The sequence below is a fragment of the Hemicordylus capensis genome, chromosome 1 (assembly GCF_027244095.1).
Source record: "Hemicordylus capensis ecotype Gifberg chromosome 1, rHemCap1.1.pri, whole genome shotgun sequence".
Taxonomy (NCBI): Eukaryota; Metazoa; Chordata; class Lepidosauria; order Squamata; family Cordylidae; genus Hemicordylus; species Hemicordylus capensis.
Window position 1 is genome coordinate 241,064,836 of NC_069657.1, and position 25,893 is coordinate 241,090,728.

Below are 25,893 nucleotides of genomic sequence, written 5' to 3' on the forward strand. Positions count from 1 at the left end.
AAAGGAGTTAGTGTTGGAAGTTAAAGGACTTTGCACTGTCTCTTGTCTCAGACAGTAGACTAGTGAGTCAGAGGGCTAGAGGGTCAAGACATTGGTCACCCCTTCTCCACTGCTCTGACACTATCCCTTTGAAATGTAGATTGGTACTCTTAGGGATTAACTTCCTTCCTCTCTCTCTTCCCTACCTGCCCTTCTACCTTGCAACATGGCAAGCTCTTCTCCCTGCACCATGTGTGCAGAGAAGATGCAGAATCCATCTGCATCCAGCTAGATAGATAGATTAGAGATCCTAACTCCTCACTTTCCTATCTAGAATGGAGTTCCTTAATAAATGCCTTATATATCGATTTGAAACTATTCCAAGTTACTCCAAGTTACTTTACTCTCAGCATACATGCATGCCTAAGCAAATTCTGCTGTGTTGTGCCTCTGTGCCTCTGCTATAATGAGAAAGAGATTCTCTCACCACAGAGAATTTCCAACAAGTTAAGGAGGTAAGGAGGGATGCCATGGAACCCAGAAGGCAAGGTGGCTCTAGGCAAGATGACAGAGTAGCCAAAGGAGTTAGGGTCTACAAGAAGTAGTGAGCAGCGAGCCATGGGGAAACCAGGAGTTATCCTTGCACGAAGCACTTGCCTGAAGTGCGGATGAGAGGAAGACCACAGGAAGTGGCATGCATTGACTTGACCACTGGCACCACCCCATGGGTCTCCCTGCCACCTGCTGCCACCAGCCTCCCTCACCCCACTGGGAAATGCTGCTCATTCCCCCCTCCTTGCCCTGCTGGGGTGTGCCTCTTTCCCCTCTGAAACAAGCTAGAAATGCCCCCTGCCCCCACCCTTGCTTGGTGGCATAATCTGAATGTGCTCCCATGCAGTCACTGATGCTTTGCCATCATAGCTGAGAATGCTGAGCACCCATCCACAGATGGGGGAGTAATCATATTATCTTCTGCCTTAGGTAGCACAATGTTGGACCACCCCTAGGGGAAGCAAAGATGGAATTACGTGCTAAACACTGATTAGAAAATAACTTGCTAAATCAGTGGCTGCGGATTATATGATGTCTAAACAATTGACATATTGCACAGTTGTGTTTAGCGAATGTCTGGAAGAGTTGTGATCCTTTCAATCTGAACTAGGAAAATTGTGCATTGTAACTCAACTTGAAAAGTGATTCCTTTGACTGATGGAGTTTTTAAGCAAAGTCAGTTTGGGGGGCCCCAGGGGGTGTGGAGGCCCTGGACTTGGGCCCTGAAGTCTGGGGATAAGAGTGCTTCTGACAGCAGGCTACGCAATTTAGTATTATCACCCCAGTTCCTTCGCACTATTTATTTAATTATCTTACAATGCATTATTGACAAAGCAGATGCAATCATCTGTCATATTAAGAACCCACAGTACAGAAGTTGCCTCTTCTTCCCAGATACCATTTTTGGTAATACATTGACAGATGTGAATGCTGTACAAATGTCTATCGTGCAAAGATCCTATAATATTAAAAGGGCATTTATTTCAAAACATGAGTTCCCAAGAAAACTCATCATTAACCAAATTTAAGCACAGTATTCTTCAATGGTAAAGATATTTTCCTTATTTTTGTGTGTGCAAGCACAGCAACACCAAACAGTAGGGATGTGCATGAACTGAAGTTCATGCACTGGTTTGGTGCTGAACCAGTTCAGACAAGCCTTGAACCGGTTCAGCGCCGTGGGCAGGGGGAGGGCGAGTGGGATCATTAAGAAAAAGGAGGGCACATGCTCTCCGCCCCCACATGTAGCTTTCTGCTGTGGTGGTGCCTGTCCCAAGTAGCCCTGCACGGCGCCAGCACACACATGGCATCCATGCATGCATGGGCGCCATTTCCATGGTCAGCATTATGTTGCTGACAATGCAAATGGCACCCACGCATGTGCAGACACCATGTACATGCTGGTGCTGCCGTGCGGGGGAACTTGGGACAGGCACCACCACAGCAGAAACCTACATGTGGCAGTGGAGAGCAGGTAAGGACCTGCTCTTTTACTTAACGATCCTGCTCGCCCTCCCCCTCCCCATGGCACCCAACCGGTTCACACACATCCCTACCAAACAGTCCCCACAAGACATAGAAATAGCTGTCTCTGGTCTACTTCTCATTGAGATGGTAAACTTGTGTCTGGGCTGCACCATTTAGGACTGCAGGTGGGATCTTACATGTTTGAATTGCGCCACCATTAAAAAAAAATCCTGCACACGGAAAACTAGCTTATCGGGGGAAAGCTAGGTTAGATTTTACCATAACATTTAGATTTGCACATGTGGGTTTTTGTTGTTGTTGTTTTGTACTGAAAAGAATTCATTTGTGTCAGCCCCTACAGATCCCAGTCTCCATCCATGTGTAGCCATGCACCTGCAGTAATGCTGACCCTCACACTACTATAATCAAAAGAGGAGCTATCAAGGCACAGTTCCCTGCCGCCACCCACCCCCCGCCCCCACTTCTGATTATCTTAACCAGCTTGATTGAACTTCTAGGGAACAAGGCCTTGGAGAGATGTCTCAAAGGTTCAAGACCAGAGATACAAATTCAGCAGCCAATCCCACCAATAGTCACCTCACTTTCAAAAGGGAAATAAATAAATAAATAAATAAATAAATATTCCTATGAATCACTTCCTGTGTAGTGGTGGTTTTTCAAAAAGAAAGAACTCTGACTCTAAAGAACTCTGACTTAATTTTAGAATTTAATCTTTGCACTGGAGCAATTAAAATCTCTGGAAACAAAGAGCTTCAGCTTCAAATCCCTGACAAGCTTCAGTGGGGAAGAGCTATAATTTGCTGCTTAAATGGAAATGCTAGTATGGCTTATGATGTCTCCAGCTGGTTCTTGTACACTTGACACTGCTAGTAAAAATCAATTTACATAGGTTGACTGAGGTGTGCTGAGGTTGCAGGAAACCCCAGGACCATTTCTCCTTAACTTGAATTAACAACATGCATAATAATCTGTGTAAACTGAATACAACATATTTAATAAGTAGCAGTGCTGTATGTGTTTTTCCTTATTCTTCTTGAAAACACTGGCCAACTGTGCAGAGGATTCAAGAACCCCCCTTGTCGCCGTCTTCTCCACCCACATTCTTTAGGCATTGATTCTCTCCACATTATGTGAGGGCTGGGTTGAAAAACCTGTACCATAATAGCTTTGGGGCGTTGAGAAAGTCTAAACAATGAGTAGTGTCTCCAAGGAACTTCTCCTCCGACAGAAAATGACATCAGTGGAAGAGAAGTCCCAGTTCAAAAAACTGCCTAGCTGCATTAGATAACCTTTCTAACGCACTAACAGAGATGCAGTGTGAAACATGTTGCTTTGTATATTTAAAGGAAAAGGTGTACTGAAAATGAGATAATGCAATGCAATATAGAACAATGATTTAAGTGCTATATGAGCTTACAAAAGATTCCTCTTATTCAGACCAATGAAAACTAGCTGGCATCAAGGGTGGCTTGAGGGGGGGCAATAGGGGGAAGCACATACACACCCCGACAACTGGCTTGCCCCACCCCAACCTCATATCTGTTTCAGAAATATAATATGTGGGAAACAGCTCATACACTCATACATGCACTTTGCTCCTCAATTTTCTTTTCTGGTGCCACTATTGGTTGGCATTGTATTCTTACTTTGCATCCTGTGGTAAGTTTGGGCTACAGGCCTTGAGCTGAATTTGAGGTAATGCTCATATCTTGTTATTGGGATGATAATCAGTGCAAGAGGGCTACGAGTGCTGAACAATCAATGGGATACATATTGGACATATATTTCAGAGAGAGAGAGAAGTAAGAAGAGTAAACAACAAAAATAATAAACTACTCCCTCTGTTACTAACATGAGTCCCTCATGTGGTGGTTTCCGAGAAGGAGAGGAATGGGATATGGTACGGTGTATGGTATGAGTAGGGATATCCACTAATGGTTAATGATCCCCTGCTAACTGACCAAAGAGGCATCTTTTTAAAGAGGTGATTATCTCTATTTAGCAGGGGGAGAGCAACTGGCCCTATCCAGCCCCAGCACAGCATCCCTTCAGTGGCTGTTTGTCTTATGTTTCTTCTTTGGATTGTGAGCCCTTTGGGGACAGGGAGCCATTTTATTTTATTTATTTATTTTTATCTATGTGGGAACTTTGGGAATTATTGACTATTGGTGGGATTGGCTGTGACTATTGGTGGGATTGGCTGCTTATCTGTGACTATTGGTGGGATTGGCTGCTTATCTTTGGGAACTTTTGTTGAAAAGTGGTCTGTTAGTATTTGTAAGGCACCCTAAATATGTAAGGAGGAAAGAATTGAAACATCTTCCTGAAATCTCAGTTGGGGTGAGAAAACGTGTGCCCTGAGATATGTGAGCTTAATTCTGCACCCTTCCAAACAGGATCTTTAAATTTCAAGTATTGACCTTTTTAGTTTAAATGACTATAGTGAGTGTTGCTATAGTGTTGCTGATTATAAAAACATGTAACTTATTCTTTAAAACTTCATAGTAATAACTTGAAATAGCTTCAAAATGTAACTTCATATAATAAAATATTCTTTAAAAGTAAAAATAAAAAAGACCATGAGGAGGGGAGAACTGGTCTCAGAGAAAATGCTTCTCAGTGAGTCTCAACCCTTCACCCATTGTTTTCCTCACAAGTCTGGCTTGTAATAGTGATGGATAAAGTACCAGTGAAAACAAAGAGGAAACCTGGTGTGTACACACAACACAAACTTCAGTAAACTGCAGGTCACTGAAAAGAGAATATGTCTCATTTTCTGTCCAAATTAAAAATTGCTACTAAGAACTCCAGCATCTTAATTCAACAAAGAATTACAGATGTAGCTTTTTGCTTTCATTAAACAACAGTGTAAGCAGCTCATCAATAGACATGCAACCATCTCCACTGTGAAACCTTTGGGCAGAGAAAACCATGAATGCAAGCTGGCCAGTCTGCTCAAGGTACACTTGCTCATTCAGGAGCAAACTCCCAACATCACCACCAGGAATGTTACTTAAGATTTGACTGCACTTGCCACTACCTTGCCTTCTAAGCTGAACAAAGATAATATTTACTACAGGACAATATACAACAAATGTTGCAATGAGAACATTTGATTGTTTCCCCTGTGTCTGATTTTGCAGTCCTTCCTCACTCTCCATAGGTAGAATGCATCTTAATGATCAGTTAGATATTCAACTTGTTCTCGTATAACATGGAATGTTGGAATCTCCAGAGTTTGTTTTCTAAAGCTACTCTGAATTAGAACAATAATATTATAGGAGACAAGCTCCGGTTTGGCCATGAATTCATGGTCTCTACCTAACAAACAAATATTGACCTGAATAGCAGGGGATTCAGAGTTGATTCTAAAATAAACAGTTGATTCCGAATTCCACATGTTGGAATTCCATGCACTGTGACATGGAAGCAAAAGCTTGCCATGGCTTGATCTAAAGCTCTTGCAAATTGTATTCTGCCCTCTGTGTTTAGCTCCTTCAACTCAGTGGCCAAAATGACATGTGATGCAAAGTTGGCGATTCCGACTCATTAAGGCTGCTGCACATATGAAAGGCAGCCCCAGCAGTGCCAAGGAGGCAGGTAGCTGTGCAACAACTTGAAACAGTATGCAGGCACTTGCATCACACTAATGGAAGTAGCACTGCAGAAGTCCCTATGCACTGTTTGAAGTTATTGTGCAATTGCCGCTGAGTATGCCTTTCATGTGCACAGCAGGCCTGGCAGGTTGTAAGTGCCAACATTGCATTGCGTGTCATGACAGCAAGCAGGCAGTGAAAGAGACAAACTCAACACTGGGAATAATTAGGAAAGTGACCGAAAACAGAATGGTTGGCATCATCATGCCTTTCTGTAAATATCTATGGTGCCCTTGCATTTCTAATGCATTTCTAATGCTGCGTACAATTGTGGCCACCCCATCTCAAAAAGGATATCCTAGAACTGGAAGAGATATAGAAAAGGGCCACCAAAGTGATCAGGGGGTTGGAATACCTTCCCTGTGAGCAAAGCTGCACAACTTCAGTCCTCCTGCAGATGTTGAACTTCAACTGCCACAATCCTTGACTATTGGCCACTGTGGCTGGAGATGATGGGAGCTGAAGTCCAAAAACAGCCGGAGGGTCAAAGTTGCACAGTCCTGCTGATGAGGAAAGGCTGAAACCTTTGAGAAACTTTACTTTAGGACAGGGAATGAGGTGGTGGTGACAGAGCCTTATAACATTATGCACAGGGTTAAGGACACAGGCAAAGAGAAATTTTCATCCTTCTCTCCCAAAACAAGTACTTGGGATCACACAATGAAACGTATTGGCAGTAGATTCAGAACAGACAAAAGTAATAACATATGGAATTCAGTCATAGGATGCAGTGATGGCCACTAGCTGAGGCCACTACTTTTAATAAAGAGTTAGACAAATTCATTGTCTATCGATGGTTATGAACCATTATTATTATTATTATATGAACCATGAGAGAAACATGAAACTTCAAAGTTCAGATGCAGTGTTCCTTGAATACCAGTTGCTGGAGGGCAAACATTGGGAACAGAGCTGCTGTATGAATGCCGGCCCCAATTCAACCAGAATACCAGAGAAGGCATTCAATCACTCTAAAATTTCCATTGGCCGATAAACTCTGTGAGAATTTTGTAACAAGTAGATTATTTTATTTATAGCCTAAAGACTTGTGCCCATTCATGTGTACAGATTTAGCGAATTCTTTATTGTCTAGCTTTAGTGGAGAAAATTGGCAGAAACAAACAGGTAAGGTAAACTGGAAAACCAAAAACACATTGCTGCCAATCCTGTTACTCAGTGACACCTCCCCTCAAATCGCTTCTCGTCCCCTTCTGTGTCCAACTCAATCTACTTGAACTTACTTTTAAAGTTCCCCATAGTCTCAGACCACCCTCTATTTTGGCCCTTGTTTCTCATTACAGTGGTCCCTCGACTTACGTAGTTAATCCGTTCCAAACGGACGTTCGTAAGTCGAAATTTTCGTAGGTCGAAAAGCGCACCCACGGAGGTCTGGAAACATTCGTAAGTCGAGGAAACCGCATCTAAAAATTCGTAAGTCGAGGAAGCCAAATCTAAACCGCCAACTACTTCCGGTCTTTTTTGTCGTTCGTAAGTCGAAAACGTTGGTTGTCGAGTAGTTCGTAGGTCGAGGGACTACTGTATATCCTTCTTCATGACCTCTGCTCCTCAACCATCCAAAGGTCTCGTGCTCTTTCTCATGACTCCACCCATTCTAGCCTATTGCCCCTTCTCTGAACAGGTATTGTCATCTCTCTGTCTCCCTTCAAATCCTTCCTCAAACTTTACTGCTTCTGGGAGTTTTCGTTTGCCTCATCCCTTAATCCTCATTCCCAATACTGTTTTAAAGAGATAAAACTGCATTTATGTACATTCAACCCTTCCTATCTTTGCATCTCCCCTACAAAACTGTAACACCACACTCTATGTATTCTCCTACAGTAATTGGATCAACTGATTCGTGAGCTCATTCTCACAACCAACATAAAGATAAAAGGCAGCAAACCCAGTTTTTGCTGCTCTTGAGAACTCACAGGAAGCCGAAGCCCTCCAACTCAGTCTACTCAAATGTAGGCAGCAGCCTAACTTTTTAACCTTGATTTTAACTAAGAGAGGACAAAAACAGCAGCTGCATAACCTTAGAGTTTGACTTTATGTTGAATTCACTGTTTAAAATTGTTCTCGGCTGCCGGAGGCCATGTTTATCACAGAGTTCAGTGGCTAGAGGGGCCAGTCGTGGATAGCTGATGCTGTACTAAGACCTGTCTCTTTACTGGGAGCACAGTACATCATGGGATACTTGAAGGACCTAGTTCCCCTTTTCTCTTTATGGACAAAGAAGTTGCTGCAGTCATCTGAGTGGTGAAGTGACCAAATGGAGGCTCTAATCATCGGTGGGAATCAGGGTTGGGGTTCTTTCCTCCTGCAAAATACCCCAAATTGTTGTGTGAAAGACCTTAGTAACCCTTTCCATACTGTGCAACCTTTCATGTGGGTCTAAAATAACCCTTCAGAAAAACTGTAGTTTTAAATTAGACCCCAACGAATGTAAATAGGGTGAGTAAATCATTGTATGTCCATAGTAAATGACCCCCAGATGGTAAAAAGTCTCATAATAGCTCCTTTATGTTGATACAGCAATTAATATAAGGGAGTGTTAAACTGCTAACCATCCTATCTTTTTATTCATAGCTTCAGGAGATATTTGAGTTGAAGGGGGAAGTGTATGAATATTTTATTTGAAGGAATAATTGCTTGAAGGCTATCAGGTCTCATTACAGTGTCAGACATCATCCCTATATTATTCAACTGGCATACTATCAATAATAATCCTTAAAATAATTTTATATTTTACATTAAATCTAGGGTCTCTGCCAAATCCATTAAAAAATAAACATAAAAGAGGGCAGGGAGAGATGGCAACATGGGTCTTTTTGAGCTCACTATTAGATTAGTGTTACCAGATTTCACAAGTGGGTTTTCAAATAAAGTAAAGGAAGTAAATATTGAGCAACATTTATTATTTCATTTATAACAACATTTATTGAGCAACATTTATTATTTACTAAAAACACATAATTTTAAGTTGACTGAATTAAATAGTTCCAAGAAAAAGTCAAATGTGTGTAGCAGTATCCAAACCCATTAATTTGCACAAACTGTTAACCTGCTGTAATTTGACACAAACATGGTATGTATACAATTGATAGACAGCTCATCTACATTCATAACACGGGGGTCAAAAAATGTTGGCTCAGTTCACCAGCCACACAAAATATTTTACTTGTCAGATGTTTCCTCAAGCTATGCTGGTATATTACTTGTCAGGACATTTTTCACTTGTCAGGCATCAATTTTTACTCATCAAGGACAAGTAGACTAGTGGATTTCCTGAGCCATGCCCATATGAATACAATCCAAATTTATTCATTTTAGTAGGCACCTTCAGCGAGGGAAACCAGTTCCCCACTGGACCCATCACAATGTAGCTCTACAGATGGTTGGAGCAAAATCACATTCATGCCACAGCATCTAGCCATACAATATTAATGGATGGAGGGGAAACAGAGCAAAATAGCACTCTATCACTTAGCTCAGTCAGAACTGGTCTACATGTTACTTTTACAAGGATGGTTATCTTATCTTCATCTCATCAAATGCCCTACCTCCCAGAATTAACCACAAAACCTGGGACCGTCACAGAAAATTGTACCCTAAACCCACACACCAAAGGTAGTCACAACCAGCAGGAGCAGGGAAGGTCTCTATATGATGGCCCCAAACTAATGCCTTGAATTCCGGTTCACAGTATGGCTGGCGTGTGAAATGTTCAGCATTTCACCACAGAAATGCTGAACCACATGGTAAAAATATTGTATAGACCAGCTCTAATAATACTGTCAAAATAGGTGTGGAAACAGGCGGGAGAAGTTCATGATCCTCTTTCAGTAGCTCATGCCGCCTTAGGCAGACCCACTCTGAGAAACCCAGGCCTAGATAGTTCTGAAGCAGAGAGAGATAATCCACATCTATTTGATAGGCAGCTTTAAAACTTTAACAAAGAAAAATATTATTCACCTTGAAATGCTATTGGTGTTTTCCATAAGAGCATTATCTTTAGTTCCCCTTCACACACAGCCTCATAACAAAGAGAAAGTGCTGAGTCACAGCTCAGAGATCACAAGCAAGGAGAATTAAGCTCAACTCTTCTATATGTTTCTAAGAGACTCTGGAAAATAATGAAAGATGGTTACTGAGAAGAAGAAAAAGCCAAGGATTAGGATATCCAAACCTTTTCCAATATACCAGCTGACATTTTATAGAGATGTACTTTATTTTTTTCATTTGACAACTGGTATTCCTTTTGCTGGCTGGCTGGCCTAGTACAATCAGAAGCACAAAACCCAAATTAAATGAAATCCCAAGATATTGTCTTTGCTGGCTCTTCTGTATTCGGAAGTCATGTGAAGATGCCATTGTTCAGTTTTTTAAAAAAACAAACTACGACACAGAAGTAATCAAAGGCTATATGACCCGCAGCAATTCCCACACATTTCCCCTTAAATTAATCTCTAGTCAACATAAAACAGGCAGCTGTTAGAGAACAACAGACTGGTATGCAAGATACATACAACATTAATCAGTTGTCAACACTTGACTATTTCTAAAGCATGGCCATCTGCTCAAAAGCTCATATTAATTTAAAATCTGTCAGAGTAAGAAATACAGATTAATAAAAACAAATGGAAATGTGCCTCCCAGTCTCAGCTCGATTCCACAGATATTACTTTATTTTACATGGCAGAACATTTATATTTTGACCACCCTCTGAAGCACACAGCTTGGCTGACCATCACCAAGAGCTATGTGCTGTGCTGGACTTGATGGCACTAGCATGGTGTCTAATGTCACCTACATGGTGAATAGATGACAACTCAATCCAGACTTTTAGGTAGGATGAGTTCGTATAGTTATTCAGAATACTACTGAATAGCATCCAGACTTTCAACAAAGGGGTACTCCATTATTGGAAGCTCCTTCCACAGACAAAAGAGAATTGTGTTCACACAAAAAGTTGTTGCGTGAACTCACTCAGGACCTGGTGTGTGATGTCAGTGTCATCGACGCTTTAGGGAACAGTGACCATAGTGCGATCAAATTCAGCATACACGCAGGAAGAGGATCACCAAGGAAGTCTAACACAGACACTTTGAATTTCAGAAGAGGAAACTTCTCCAAAACGAGGAGTATGGTGAAAAGAAGGCTGAAAAGGAAAATCAGGAGAGTGACTTCACTCCAAAATGCATGGAGTTTACCGCAATACTAGCAGCCCAGTTAGATTGTATACCCAAAAGGAGCAAAGGGACCACTAAGTCCAGGAGGATGCCAGCATGGCTAACAAGTAACATCAAGGAAGCCATAATGGGGAAGAAGACTTCCTTCTGAAATTGGAAGGCCTGTCCAAATGAAGAGAACAGAAAGGAACACAAACTTCACCTTGCACTTCTGGCAAAAGAAGTGCAAGGTGACAATAAGGGAGGTGAAAAGAGAGTTTGAAGAACATTTAGCTAAAAGCATCAAGGGGAATAACAAAAACTTCTTTAAATACATCAGATGCAGGAAACTTGCCAGGGAGGTTGTTGGACCATTAGACAATGAGGGAGTGAAAAGGATTATTAAGGAGGATATGGAGGTTGCAGAAAAGCTCAATGAGTTTTTTGCATCCGTCTTCACGGCAGACAGAGGCGTATCTAGGGAAAATAGCGCCTAGGGCAAGCAATGGAATTGCGCCCCCTGTCCAAACATCCGACACCCATCTTTCAGATAACTTTACCATAATATCAGCTCAAAAATACAAGTCAAGCTCGTTAATCTTTTAATATTTCAAAAACTATTTAGCTGTGGGTGTAGCCAGACCAAAAAGTGCTGGAAAACTACAAATTTCAGTATGCTGGGGCTCATGAAATACCCAAATACTATGTGGAGGTATACTTGGAAAACTAAACAGAAGTGCCTGTCTAATTCTCTACTATGCATTGTAGCATCACTATTACATAAGTTTTAAAAATAAATGGAGAATTTGGCTTTTCCCAGATACTCTGAAAATAATTAAAGGATATGCAGAGTAAACTGTGTCACAGCTTGGAATATATTCTATTTTATATATCTATAATATATTTCAGAAAGACAGTTAAAATGAGAGAAAGAGAGCAAGAAACTCCCAGTGGGCCTTAATATTATGGATTTCACACTGAATCAAAGACAAACTCACCATTAATAGCCATATTATTAAGACATCACATTTAACTCACTTGTCACAAGATGCAAAGTAAGAGCAAATGAATACAATCCTAGCTCATAAGCTTCAGCTCATTATTCACAAGCCCTGATTCTCTGTACATAGTGCCAAACTGAATATGTGTACAGTGACTTATATTATATTAAAATTTTAAAAATACCTATAGCCCCTTCGGGGGCTTCCTAAAGGCTGTGGGGTGGGTCTGCAAAGGTTCCTCCTCCCCTCGCTGGCCTCTAGGGCTTTACAGGGACCATTTGAGCATGTGCGGTGGCCATTTATATATATATATAATCTCCGCTGAAAACAAAATGGCTGCCATGCAAGCTCAAATGGCCTCTGTGAGGCCTGGCATGGCCTAGGGCCTCACAGAGGCCATTTGAGCATGCACAGTGGCCATTTTGTTTTCGGTAGCCATTTTAATTTTTTTTTAATTTTACAAAATTGCGCCCCCCTTCAAGTGGCGCCCGGGGCATGTGCCTTGCCTGCCCTACCCTAGATACGCCCCTGACGGCAGAGGATACTGAGCATATACCTGTTCATTTCTGGGGATGGAGGTTAAAGAACTGAGTCAGATAGAAGTGACAAGAGATGATGTTCTAAACTATCTGGAAAAACTGAAAACTAGCAAACTGCCTGGACCAGATGGCATTCATCCAAGAGTTCTCAAAGAACTCAAATGTGAAATTGCCAACCTCCTTGCTAAAATATATAACTTATCCCTGCAATCGGGCTCTGTATTGGAGGATAGAGAGAAATTCTTCTTCCTCTCCCATAACACTAGAACCAGGGGTCATCCCATGAAATTGATTGCCGGGAAATCTAGGACCAACAAACGGAAGTGCTTTTTCACACAACGCATAATCAACTTGTGGAATTCTCTGCCATGAGATGTGGTGACAGCCAACAACCTGGATGGCTTCAAAGGGGTTTGGATAACTTCATGGAGGAGAGGTCTATCAACGGCTACTAGTCGGAGGGATATAGGCCACCTCCAGCCTCAAAGGCAGGATACTTCTGAATAGAAGTTGCAGGGGAGTAACAGTAGGAGAGAGGGCATGCCCTCAACTCCTGCCCGTGGCTTCCAGCGGCATCTGGTGGGCCACTGTGCGAAACAGGATGCTGGATTAGATGGGCCTTGGGCCTGATCCAGCAGGGCTGTTCTTATGTTCTTATGACTGGAAAGTAGCCAATGTAACACCGATTATCAAAATGGGATCTGGGGTGATCCGGGAAATTACAGGCCAGTTCACTTAATGTCAGTTTCAGGCCAATTGATGGAAAGCATCCTCAAGGATAAAATTATAAAGCACACAGAACAACAGGCCCTGCTGGGAGAGAACCAGCATGGCTTCCGCAAAGGTAAATCTCCCTTTATGAACCTTTTGGAGTTCTTTGAGAGTGTCAACATGTGTGTGGATCAAGGTGATCCAGTTGACATAGGATACCTACATAGTATACAAAAAAACTTTCAACAAAGTTCCTCATCAAAGACTCCTGAGAAAACTTAGCAGTCATGGGATAAGGGGACAAGTACACGTGTGGATTGCTAACTGGTTGAAAGACAGGAAACAGAGGGTAGGGATATATGGAGAGTTTTCACAATGGAGGGAAGTAAGAAGTGAGGTCCTGCAGGGATCTGTACTGGGAATGGTGATTTTTAATTTATTCATAAATGATCTAGAAGTAGGGGTAAGCAGCGAGGTGGCCAAATTTGCAGATGATACCAAACTCTTTTGGGTAGTGAAATCCAAAACGGATTTTGAGGAACTCCAAAAGGATATCTCCAAACTGGGTGAGTGGGCAACAAAATGGCAAATGCAGTTCAATGTTGGCAAGTGTAAAATGATGCACATTGGGATAAAAAACCCCAACTTCAAGTATATGCTGATGGGATCTGAGCTGTCGGTGACTGACCAGGAAAGCGAACTTGGGTCGTGGTGGACAGCTCATTGAAAGTGTCGACTCAATATGCAGCAGCTGTGAAAAAGGCCAATTCCATGCTAGGGAGCATTAGGGAGGGGATTAAAAAAAACAATGGCTAATATTATAATGCCCTTATACAAAACTATGGTGCAGCCACACCTAGAGTACTGCATACAATTCTGGTCACCACATCTAAAAAAGGACATTGTAGAACTGGAAAAGGTGCAGAAGAGGGCAACCAAGATGATTAAATGTCTAGAGCACCTTTCTTATGAGGCAAGGCTACAACACCTGGGGCTTTTTAGTTTAGAAAAAAGACGACTGCGGGAAGACATGATAGAGGTCTATAAAATCATGCATGGTGTGGAGAAAGTGGAGAGAGAGAAATTCTTCTTCCTCTCACACAACACTAGAACCAGGGGTCATCCCATGAAATTGATTGCCGGGAAATTTAGGACCATCAAACAGAGGTATTTTCTATAAATACTTCCAGGCCACCTTCTACCATTTATCTGAGCAAGAAGTTAACTGCCATGCTCTCAGTTCCTGCTCCTGTGATCTCTGCCCGCCACCCTGCCTATTTGCTCCATCCAAGCTGGTTCCGTCCCTCTAATGCCTGTTAAAATTCTCAGCTTCCTGATTCTACCACTCCTTCCTGACCTCCATTCCAGGACTAATAGTTAGTAACGTACTTCAGTGTTTTGCTTGTGACATATTCTGACGTGGATTGCACAGAATGAGTAAACACCGGGCTAAAAATTGAGGAGCTTTGGTCTTTCTCATCTCTATTTAAAATCAAGCATTAGAAATAGGGGAGAATGAAGACCGTCATTTAAAGCTGAGAGAGGTTCAGGTGTCTGTACTGGAATAAGGAAGCACAAATTACTTCCAAACCCACTCCACCTGAAGGCTGGCAGACATGCTAAGGTTGCTAAGCAATCAAATGCAACTCAAGCCGCACACTTTTAGGTAGGATGAGTTCTTATAGACATTCAGAATACTGCTACTATAACCTCATCAGAAAATGTATAAGCAAGAAGCAGGCTTAAGAGAGTTTCTCTCTCTCCACTCTCACAGCAGATTTTTGCTGGTGTATTGTGACACTTTGCTGGTGTACACACTCTGCTGGTGTACCCTGTTCACATATTATGTTCAACACATGAACAATCTGTGTACAGTGTATGCATGTGCAGATCTGTACGCACGTATAGTTCTTCACGTTATGTTCAACAAGCATGTATGGTAGTATGCTTCCTATCTGTAGCCTGCATTTGAGGGCCTGTACCCAAGTTCAGTTTTAAAGTGAACACATGAATATAATTGACACTAAAATATGTATATGTGTACAGGCACCTGTACACATGTACAATGTAATGTTTGAATAGGCCTCCGGTCTCCACAATTTTCAAAAAAGTCCCAAAGAGGAGTAATAACAAACTTAATTTGTTAGTCATCCCATAACCAATCATTCTCTGGGAGGCTCACAACAATACAATAAAATCATCCAGTTAAAACACATAACACAAAATGAACAAATTATGATATAAAATAGGAAATACAAAATACAGTACAAAACTTTTTAAAATCAGTTTTTAAAAGCCTGAGTGATCAGAAAGGTCTTCACCTGGCATCAGGGCCAGATTAAGACATGCTGAGGCCCTAAGCTATGTGACGCTTGAGGCCCTATAGCATTTTTTTTTTTTAAAAAAGCACCTAACGAAAAGGATTAAAAAGGATTTTGTGGATAAAATCTCAAGTATTCAGGCTGAACTAGATTCCATGGTTATTTCAGGGTCTACTACAAAGGTGTCCAGCAACTCCTCTTATAGAATTAGATTGGATCACTTTCAGTTTGTGACTCCTGTAGGATATGGACAAACTGCTTTGAACTGTGCACCCTACAACCTGCTCTCTTGACCCTTGCCCAACTTGTTTTATTTCATCTAGTAATTGTACTTTTGTAATCTTACTTTTAAAAACCTGCATTGGATCCCTCCATTAACTAATTACAGACCCATTTCCAATCTTCCATGGTTGGGCAAGGTGATTCAGTGGGTGGTTGCCTCTCAGCTCCAGGCAGTTTTGGATGATACAGATTATCTAGACCCATTTCAAACTGGCTTTTGAGTGGGCATAGGTTGAGACTGCCTTGATTGGCCTGATGGATATCTCCAACTAGATATTGACAGGAGTGTGACTCTGCTGATCCTTTTGGATCTCTTGGTGGCTTTCAATACAATTGACCATGGTATACTTCTGGGGTGCCTGAGGGAGGTGGGATTGGGTGGCACTGTTTTACAATGGTTCTGTTCCTATCTCTCTGGTAGATTCCAGATGATGTTGCTTGGAGACAGTTGCTCTGCAAAGCAAGTGTTATTATATGGAGTTCTACAAGACTCCACACTGTCTCCAATGCTCTTTAACATCTACATGAAACTGTTGGGAGAGATCATCAGGAGGTTTGCTGCAGGGTGCTATCAATATGCAGATGACACCCTGATCTATTTCTCCATGTCAACTTCATCCTGAAATGGCATAACGTCTCTAAATGCCTGACTGGAGGCAGTAATGGGCTGGAAGAGGGATAAAAAACTGAAATTGAATCCGAATAAGATGGAAGTACTGATTTTGGGGGGCCAGGACCCGAGAGATGGTTTATATCTGCCTGCACTGGATGGGGTTACACTCCCCACAAAAAAAGAAATACATATCTTGGGAGTGCTCCTAGATCCCAAACTCTCTCTGGTTTCTCAGGCGGAGGTAATGGCCAGGAGCACTTTTTATCACCTTCAGCTGATACATCAGTGTAAAGGAATGACTCCTTCTCATTATGTTTTATGGTTTGTTTTTCTTCAGTTTGTTCTGTGCTCCCTCCAAGCTCTGCAGGAGTTAAAATGTAGCATCCTCTAACGGCCAAGTCTGCTGTAGAGTTTTGGAGGGAAAGTTACAAAGTGTTTGTGATTGGTTGTCTCCAGGCATAGACAAAAGTTTCTGACTGCCTGAGGAAAGAAACTCCCTGATTGGTTAAGGTATCCTTTTGGAACTGGAAAAAAGGGAGAGTTAAATGGCCAAGAGGAGGAAGGCTGAGTGTTGTGTGAGCCAGAAGGCTGAAACACCAGCAGCTGAAACTGGTAGGGAAGGTAGCAATTGAGGGAGCTTGTCCTACTGGAACCTGCTAGGTCTTGGCAGAGAGAGCAAGCTTGTTTTGTATTTTGAATTTTCTACTCTTACTAACTGAACTTTTCATTATTTGTTCCTGTTCCTGTTCCTGTTCCTGTTCCTGTTCCTGTTCCTGTTCTCTCTCTCTCTCTCTCTCTCTCTCTCTCCCCCCCCCCCCCAGCTGTGGCCAAGCCCTCACAATCAGCTATGTCCATTTCTGGAGGTAAATGACCATGTACAGCATAGTGGTACATATGCTGGTAACCTCCAGGCTTGACTACTGTAATGCACTCTATATGGGGCTGCCTTTGTATGAAGTCCAGAAACTACAGTTGGTAAAGAATGCAGCAGCCAGACTGGTCTCTGGGACAACCCAAAGGGACCATATAACACCAGTTTTAAAAGAACTGCACTGGCTGCCTATATTTTTCTGAGCTAAATACAAAGTGCTGGTTATTACCTATCAAACCCACAATGGCTTGGGTCCAGGGTACTTAAGAGCATGTCTTCTTTGTCATGAACCCCAACAGTGACACCTATTAAGATCATCTGCTGAGGTCTGGTTGCAATTACCACCAGTTTGTTTGGTGGCGACTCAGAACCCGGTCTTCTCTGTGGCTGCCCCAGGGCTTTGGAATATGCTCTGTCAAAATAAGAGCATCTTCTTCTCTGGTTGCTTTTTAAAAAAACCTTCAAGACACACTTGTATTCTCAGGCTTTTGAAATTAATTTAAAACTTTTTAACTGCTTTTATTCTGTGAATTTGTTTTATCTGCTTTTATTCTGTGAAAGTTTAAGTGTATTCTGTTTTATATTGGCTATGTTTTACATTGTTTACACTGCCTAGATAGATAGATAGATAGATAGATAGATAGATAGATAGATATGGCGGTATATAAATATGATAAATTAATAATAATAAAAACTAGACATAATGTTTCCTTTTTTCATATAGACTTGGCAAAGATGCAATGAAAAGCTAATAATTTTGGCCTTGAGCCATTTTGGAAGGGTGGTATATAAATCAAATCAAATCAAATCGAATTGAATAAATAAATAAATAATTTAAGAAAATAGTAATCTTGCAATTAGCCTATTTGCATTAGAAATACTTTTGTACTGAAAGTACATTATGATTTCTTTAAAATTTTCAGAGGCGCTAATGTACAAAAACACAAGAGGAATTACACAGTTCAGCATTACTAAACTGAAAAAGCCATTGGAGTGGTATCCCTGGGCCTGTGAGCCCCTGCCTTTGCTGGGAAATAGCTCGCTCTTTGCTCTCTCCTCTCCCTTCCCTGACTCAGGGGCAAGCTGCTGGCTTCTGATCAAAGTGTGGAGAGTGTATGATATTATTTGCATAGGATTGAGAGAAAGGGCTTGCCAAGAATGCTACCCGCCCACAAGTCTATTTTAGTTCTTCTGCAGCAGGTTGGGGGAGGGCAGAGAAGAAAAAGGCAAGGGGCTAAGGGGCCCCCATCTCCGCTTTTTAAGGGTGTAGTGTCCATTGGACAAGGGAGGACAATTGGCCCCAGGCCCCTCAGCCAGTCCCCCTTCCTTGCCCTCTCCAGCACCTCACTGGCCGAGTTGTCCTCCCTCCTCTTGTCCCCGGCCTGCTGCTCGCTGGCCGGGCAAACTAAGCTGTCATGGAATACGCGGCTGCTTGTTCTGCCCAGCAGCTGCTTCCATGTCTGTGCCTGCGTATTCCATGGTGCAGAGCACATGACCAACGTGACGTGTTTTGTCTCTCTGAGTCCTGTGCCCACCCAAAGAGAGAGTGAGAATCATGAGGCAAGCAGCAGATAGAGACTAGTGAGGCAGCCCAGAAGAGTTCAGTGCCTGGGAGCAATTGATTCCTTGTTGCAGCTTCAACGTTACCTCAAATATTTCTCAGGTATTAACTTCAACACTCCCTCCCATTCTCTCCGCCTCCCACAAGGGACACCTCGACACATGCCTGGTGCTTGTGGCACATCCCCATCCTCCTTTAGCTTTAGCTCCTCTTGTTTGCAGCTGAGGGGGTAACAAGGATGCCCCCTGGGCCCTGCAGCCAGTGCTGCCTATGGCTGAGGTGCTGCCTCTCCCTCTCAGTCACCTCTGAGGCAAAGCTGCTTTCCCACCGGGACTGAGGAGGCGGCACACGTGGCTCTTGCTAGGTCTCCCTGGCCCTGCTGGCAAAGGCATGCATGGAGAGGAGCAGCAACAACTGCAAAGGCTTTGCTCTCCACTTAGCGCATGCCCACATGCTGTCTCAGAGACGGGTGTGCAGCTCTCCCGCCCTTTCCTCTGTAGGTTGGGTGCTTCTGCTATTCTGGCTGGCCTGCAAGCCAGAAAGTGTGGGGTGGGGGGGAGAGTTAGGGGCCGGCCAGCTGGCCTGCCAGAAAGCGTGGGGGGAGTGGCCAGTTGGCCTGCCAGAGAGCCGGGCATGCCAGTGTGGTGGGGGGGTATAGCGGTGGTTAGTGGGCCAGCTGGAGGGGCAGATGCTCTGTGCCCAGCCCAGGTAGTTATCTCTTAAAACAACACTACCTCAACACCTTCACAGTAATAAAGCACACACTCTCAATTATGTTTTCCCCTTTCTCCTTTATTTTTCCAACCAATTATATAAAACTTGAAATTTAGTTGTTTTCTGTATTCCTAGGTCCCTCATAATGTGAGGCCCTAAGTTGTAGTTTATTTAGCTTGTTCCTAAATCCAGCATTGCATGGTGTCTAAAAGAACAAAGACACCAGGGTGCTTTCCAGATAGCAGCTTAAAATTGCTTCACAACATATAGGCTTGGTGTACATTCGTACGATCTAGGTTTTGACACCATCTTGCATATGGGAATGTTCACACAGCCACAGCCTGTTATTGTATCTTATCTTGGTGTTTCAAGTTTAATGCATTGTATGAGCGTGAGAAAATACTAGATGTTTTGTTTGTGGGTTGTTGGTTTTTTGCAAGTTTGAGCCATCTCTCCCCCGCCCCAAGTCTCTGCCTCTCAGCTTTAGATAGATAGATAGATAGATAGATAGATAGATAGATAGATAGATAGATAGATAGAGTTTTTTCTCCTCTCCCCCCACCACAACTCCCTCCCCAATTTGCTTCACATGTGGGGGTTGTTTCCTCTCCTCCTCCTTTCTCTCACTCTCACCCCTCAAAGACTCAGACAGCTATGGCCACAATCGGTTTATTCCCATTTTGAAGCTGGTTAGGATTAGTGTCAGTGTTCCCTCTAACAGGGATTCCCAGATGTTGTTCACTACAACTCCCAGCATCCAGTTGCAACTCCCAGCATCCAGCATCCAGTTGCAGCATCCAGTTGCAATGGCCTTTGGCTGGGGATTATGGGAGTTGTAGTCCACAATGTCTGGAAATTTCTGTTAGGGGGACACTGGTTAGTGTAGGATTTTACACCATTTCCTCGCTTGCTCAAGGTTGCAGTCTGGAAAGCACCCAGGTGAGCCTCACTTGGGAGGCTATTCCATAGATGGGATGCCACCACCCAGAAAAACCTTCTCCCTAGTAGCCACTCACTTCACCCCATGTGGCAGGACACATGGGACAAGTTGCTTTCTAAGTAACTTGGTCCCAAGCAATTTAGGACTTTAAAGGTTAAATCAGTGCTTTGAACTGGGCCCAGAAACACACTGGGAGATAATTCAAGGTATCACTGAGAATATGTTATATGAAGAAAGACTAAATAAGACAGATTTACCTTATTTGAAGAAGGGGAACTGATGGGTGGGGACCCTTTCATCAGTCTTCAAATGTACAAAAGGTTGCCCTAAGGAGGATAGGAATCCATCTGTTCTCCTTGTCTGGAGAAGAAATGGGCAAAAAATAACAAGTTCAGATTGCCAGCTGAAGCCTAAACATGGACTAGGGATGTGCACAAGCCAGTTCAGCGCCTCCTCTAGGAACTGCCAATCTGGCTCAGGCGCCGGTGTTCAAACCAGCTCAGTGGGGCGGGGAGCAGTTCCCTCAAAAAGCAGGTAAGGAGCTCCTTACCTGCTCATCCCCACCCCCGCTACTTTCCCGCCAGTGGTGCTTGCCCTAGCAACGGCTGTGCAACCTTGCTGACCATGCAAATGGACAGCATGCATGTGTGCTGGCCATGTGTGTGTCGACACCGCACAGAGGCTGCAGGGAACAGCACCACAGCCCAGTGTGGCTATTGCTAGGGCAAGCACTAGCAGCAGAAAAGTGGCAGGGCAGCAGCAGAGCAGTTAAGGACCTGCTTACCAGCTCCTTAAGGAAACCACTTCCCCACCCCGCCAACCCATGCATGAGCCATTCATGCACAACTCTAACATGGACTGCAAAGAATTTTCTAATTGTAAAATTGATGGGACCCTTGAATGGTCTTCCTAGAAAGATAGCAGAATCTTCATCACTGGAGTTTCTTCAGAGCTAGACAGACAAGCATTTGCTTGGATTACTTTTAGATAGATTCACTAGAAGCCACATGTCTGTTGGGAGAGGGAACTTGTACCTGGCCCTTCTGTTTTTAAGGTTCACTCTGCTTGATGCAAGAGCCCACTCAACTCAAGGAAAGCAATTATCACATTCAGGCTGCAGTTTTATGCAGGCTTCCTTGTCAGTCAGCCTCATTCAATTCCACTGGATTTACTTCTGAGGAAGCACACACAAGCCTAGGCTGTCCATATTCTTTAGCTGAGGTCCAACACAGGAACAATTCTCACTTCTGATCACCGTGCGATTTCCAAGTGACACAGTTTTGTATCTAAAGCTATGCTAGTTCCTTCAAGTCTCATTTTATGAGAGGCAATGTGAATACTGTAACACCCTACTGCCAGAGGCAAAAGTCATTTGTTTTGGATGTGAAACATCAGGAGCATTTCCAGATGGAGCTTTTAGCTCACTTCTCCTCTGGAATGGTGGGTGTGCATTAACATATTGGCCAGATTTACCCTGAAGTCCCTGCAAACTATTGGGGAGCACTCCATACACGATTCAGGTTTTGCATTAGGCATTGGAACATTGCCCAGTTTATGTCCGGGTTTTTAAAAAAACCCTTTTTGCATCAATTTTTTTGGGGTGAATTCAAACTCACACTAAACCCACGATAAAGCCTGTTGTCTGAAAATGCTCTCAGAATGGTGTTGGAAAATGACAAGAACTAAAGCACTGCTCCTTTCTTATTGATGTTTTCCAGCCTGTTGGGTGTACTTTTGAGACTTAATCTTCTGCCTCATAAGACTAATTGATTTAGAACATTTATATCACACTTTTCTACATTCTGCTAATGCAGATAATGGGGTTGACCATGATATAAAACAAGATAACATTTTTTAAATGACTAAAATTAAAGTCGGATTACTATCTTAGCCAAAACAACACTACCCCAAGACTGTATCCCCCTCAGTCTCCAGCAGCCTCAGGCACACAGAATTCTTTTATCTGATTGACAACAGGAAACCAAGGAAGAGAGCCAATCGAATGACTCTGCTGAGGGAATCCCAAAGATGGGTGATTGGTATTAATTATGTGGGTCTGCTGTCCTAACTCCAAGGAGCTCAGGGCAGAACAGATGGGTTTTCCCCATTTTATTTATTTTAAATAGAGGCATAAAACAAGGTTATATTTAGCACCACTCTTGTATAACTTTTATATAAATTATCTTGTTGGCTTCTTAGCTAATTCTGATTTTCACACTCCAAAATTGGCCTCCAAACCTGTATCAATACTCCTTTATGCAGATGATGTTGTAATTCTATCCCAAACACAAATCAGTCTGAGAAGGGCACTTAACTCCCTTGTTCTTTACTGCAAGGAGCATGCCCTACAGATCAACTATACCAAAACCAAGATCATGAGATTTGCAAAGTGCCCAAGAACACTGACTCGGTCTATCGATGGATGCAGGATTGAGCAAATCAGTTGCTTCAAGTATTTAGGTACAGTCTTTCAGTCCTCTGGAAGTCGTAAGGCCCACTGAGTATGTGCTACAAAATGCACGGAAGTCCACATCAGTCATTTTGGCTTTCTTTTTTTCCCTTTTTACTCCAGAGGGGCCTGTTTCATTCCCACTGCATTAAGGCTGTTTGAATCCAAAGCCCTGGTCCAACTGCTATATGGTGCCCAACTTAGCCCATATACCAATGTTCCAGTATAAGAAGCAGTACAATCTAAATTCCTTAGGATGTTAATCCAAACAGCTAATGGAGTCCCCAGTGCAGTCTTTCAGCTGGAGGCTGGGCTCCTCAGGGTAGAATCTAAGATCTGGCACTTCATCTTGGCTCAAGTCAAATCTTTATCCCCTGGGGCTGCCAGCACTGATGCTAGTGGACAAATTCACTGCTAAATGGGAACGTTCACTTAAGCAGACGTTGCTTACTTATGGCCTGTTACCACAAGCATTAACAGCAATCAGCTTTGACCAGGCCAGGTTGGTGCTCTGTCAAAGAGTCTTGGATGTAGGACAGAAGATTGATCAAGGTCTTATCCCAGGAGAAGCAGTGTTAGGAAACCAAATCTTGAGTACATGCCCTGCCAGATACCTCAACCAGATCACGATAGCCAAGTATCGCAGGGTTTTTACCCAGGCACGGTTCAACATCTTGCACACTGCTGTGCTCGAAGGTAGATTTAACAAAGTTCCATTTGCAGAGAAATCCTGCCCCTGCGACTCAGGAGCAATCAAAACAACAGCACATGTGTTATTATATTGTAGCTTTTACAGGGACATTTGCAGTGTGTATATAACCCCATATTAACTCTTCTGGGCTGTTCTGATGATATTTCTATATGCCATCTTTTATTGGAACATGATGACAAAATTTCTTATGTAGTTGCCAAGTTCTGCCTAATTGCTAGTAGAATTCATAAGACCATGTTATATAGTTGAATGGTCGAATACTACTATCTACTGAAGATAATTATAATCTGAGTTGAGGGTTTTTTCTTTTTAATGTCTTTATGAATTTTATGTATCTGTATTTTTCTGGTCACTGAAAATAAACTAATACTACTATTTATTTTAAAATTGTATTTATAAGAAATATAAACACTTCTGTTTTGGGTTCACAAGAGTCCTATGAAGTGTTACAGAATCGGAGATTATGTATGATTCAAGGTCAGCCAGGGAGCTTTCCCAGTGTAAGTCCAGCACTCTAACAAATACCACCACACCAGCTCTCTCATTTTTCAGGTCTGTTTTTGACAAAACAGCCATGTATAGCAAGGCTCCAGAAGCCCTACTTGAATTCACAGATCTTTTCCAAGAAGGAGAAGATGTACGTATTCTAATTATCACATTACTTTTTTAAACCTAGCTTCGCACATTGATGTGTCGCATGAGAGTGAGCTCGTGCCTTTACAAAGGAATGAGAAACTCAGTTGAGTTGCCAAGCCCTATGGGTACGCCCACAAGTCAGCTTCCCACACTCTTGATTCAGAGCTGTTCACTATTCATGCAAGATCTACTGTCTCCAAGCTTGGCTGACATTTGAAGACAATAATTTGTGGACACGTAGTAAACTAAACTAGAATGCTGCTTTGGTGTTTATCTAGCTGCTGAGAAATTTCCTCTTTTCAGTATAAAATGTGTAGAGATTTAGCTTGAAGCAGCTTTATTAAAAATAATATTTCTACCTCTGAGTGTCTTCAGTGTGGTTGATACAACCCTCTTTTTGTCCACGATCCTCCTCTGTCAGTCATGGGGAAGCCGCATGTGTCCTACTTCATAATGGAGCAGAGCAGCCATTTCCAGGGCTAAACACCAGGCCTGACCCACCCTGCCCCAAAGTAAAGTAAAGTTGCGCCATTGAGTCGGTGTCACCTCCTGGCAACCACAGAGCCCTGTGGTTGTCTTTGGTAGAATACAGGAGGGGTTTGCCATTGCCATCTCCCATGCAGTATGAGATGATGCCTTTCAGCATCTTCCTATAACGTTGCAGCCCGATATAGGTGTTTCCCATAGTCTGGGAAACATACCAGCGAGGATTTGAACCGGCAACTTCTTGCTTGCTAGGCAAGTTACTAGCAAGCAGTATAACAAGCTCATGGCAGCTGGGAGACAGGAGCATGAGAAAGTATTTGTCTTCTTGTCCCTACTTTTCCACTGCTGCTATGGTGAGGTTAGGGTGACCAGCCAGGAGTCAGGGGAGGAGCCAACTAAATAACCTGCTGTTTTTCTTGTTAATTTTCTTGTTTAATTTTATTTTTATTCTAGTTGTAAGCTGCCTAAGGCACTCTCTGAGTGGAAAGGCAGGATAAAAGCTACAATTTTAATTAATATTGGCTTTAACAATACAATTGTGTTTTTCCATTATGCTAGGCTACAATTTTGCTCACGATCCTTCCCTGTCAGCAAACTTTCAGTTTTAAGATGCAGGCACCGCTGTGCTGCTTTCAGACTTGCAATCATATGAGAGGCAAAAGCCTCGTTTAAAAAGTTAAATGGAAAGCTACAAATCTTGGGATTGTACAATAAACCTTAAATCTTGTTAGCGACAACCAGCCATGGGCGGGGGGGGGGGGGAGGAAGAGAGATCCCTTGATCACAGTATAGGACAATGCAACAACACAGAAAAGGGAAAAAATGAAATACTGGGAAAGGCGTGGAAGAGATATGCAACTCAATTAAATAACAAAGTATAGGATTCCAACTATACCCTAATTACACTGCAATATTATAAGATTAAAGTGCCCCAGGTTTTAGTAACAATACAAATACTGTTACAATAAAATTAATGCAAATCTCTTCCTTCCATCAATAGACAAAATTAGATATCAGTCTCTGGTGTTATACAGAATGTGTTTGTGAAACTGATGAATGTTAAGAATAGAAGCAATTTTTTTTTTTAGTTGTCAGTACCAGAAGGGTTTGCAGTTGATTTAAACAGAGAGGATGTGTGTGTCCATTACTGAAAAAAATCCAGGGCTCCAAATTGAAGGGGGCTTTGTGTGTTTGCAGTATCTGCTTATTTG

The 25,893-nt window shown here is 42.6% G+C and overlaps 1 protein-coding gene across 22 annotated transcripts in view; it reads right to left on the bottom strand.

The window, feature by feature from the left end:
• The window catches only part of LOC128339534 (microtubule-associated protein 2-like), a 415,175-nt gene that overhangs the window by 354,235 nt on the left and 35,047 nt on the right, over nucleotides 1-25,893 (bottom strand). For 2 of the 22 annotated variants that reach the window (XM_053283638.1, XM_053283636.1), the window contains exons 2-3: nucleotides 10,665-10,836; nucleotides 9,651-9,801 (exon numbers count right to left, since the gene is read on the bottom strand). The exons of the other annotated variants lie outside the window; for them this stretch is intronic. The gene's annotated coding sequence lies outside the window, so the exon portion shown is untranslated. The remainder of the gene's footprint in view (nucleotides 1-9,650; nucleotides 9,802-10,664; nucleotides 10,837-25,893) is intronic. 22 annotated transcript variants of the gene reach the window in all.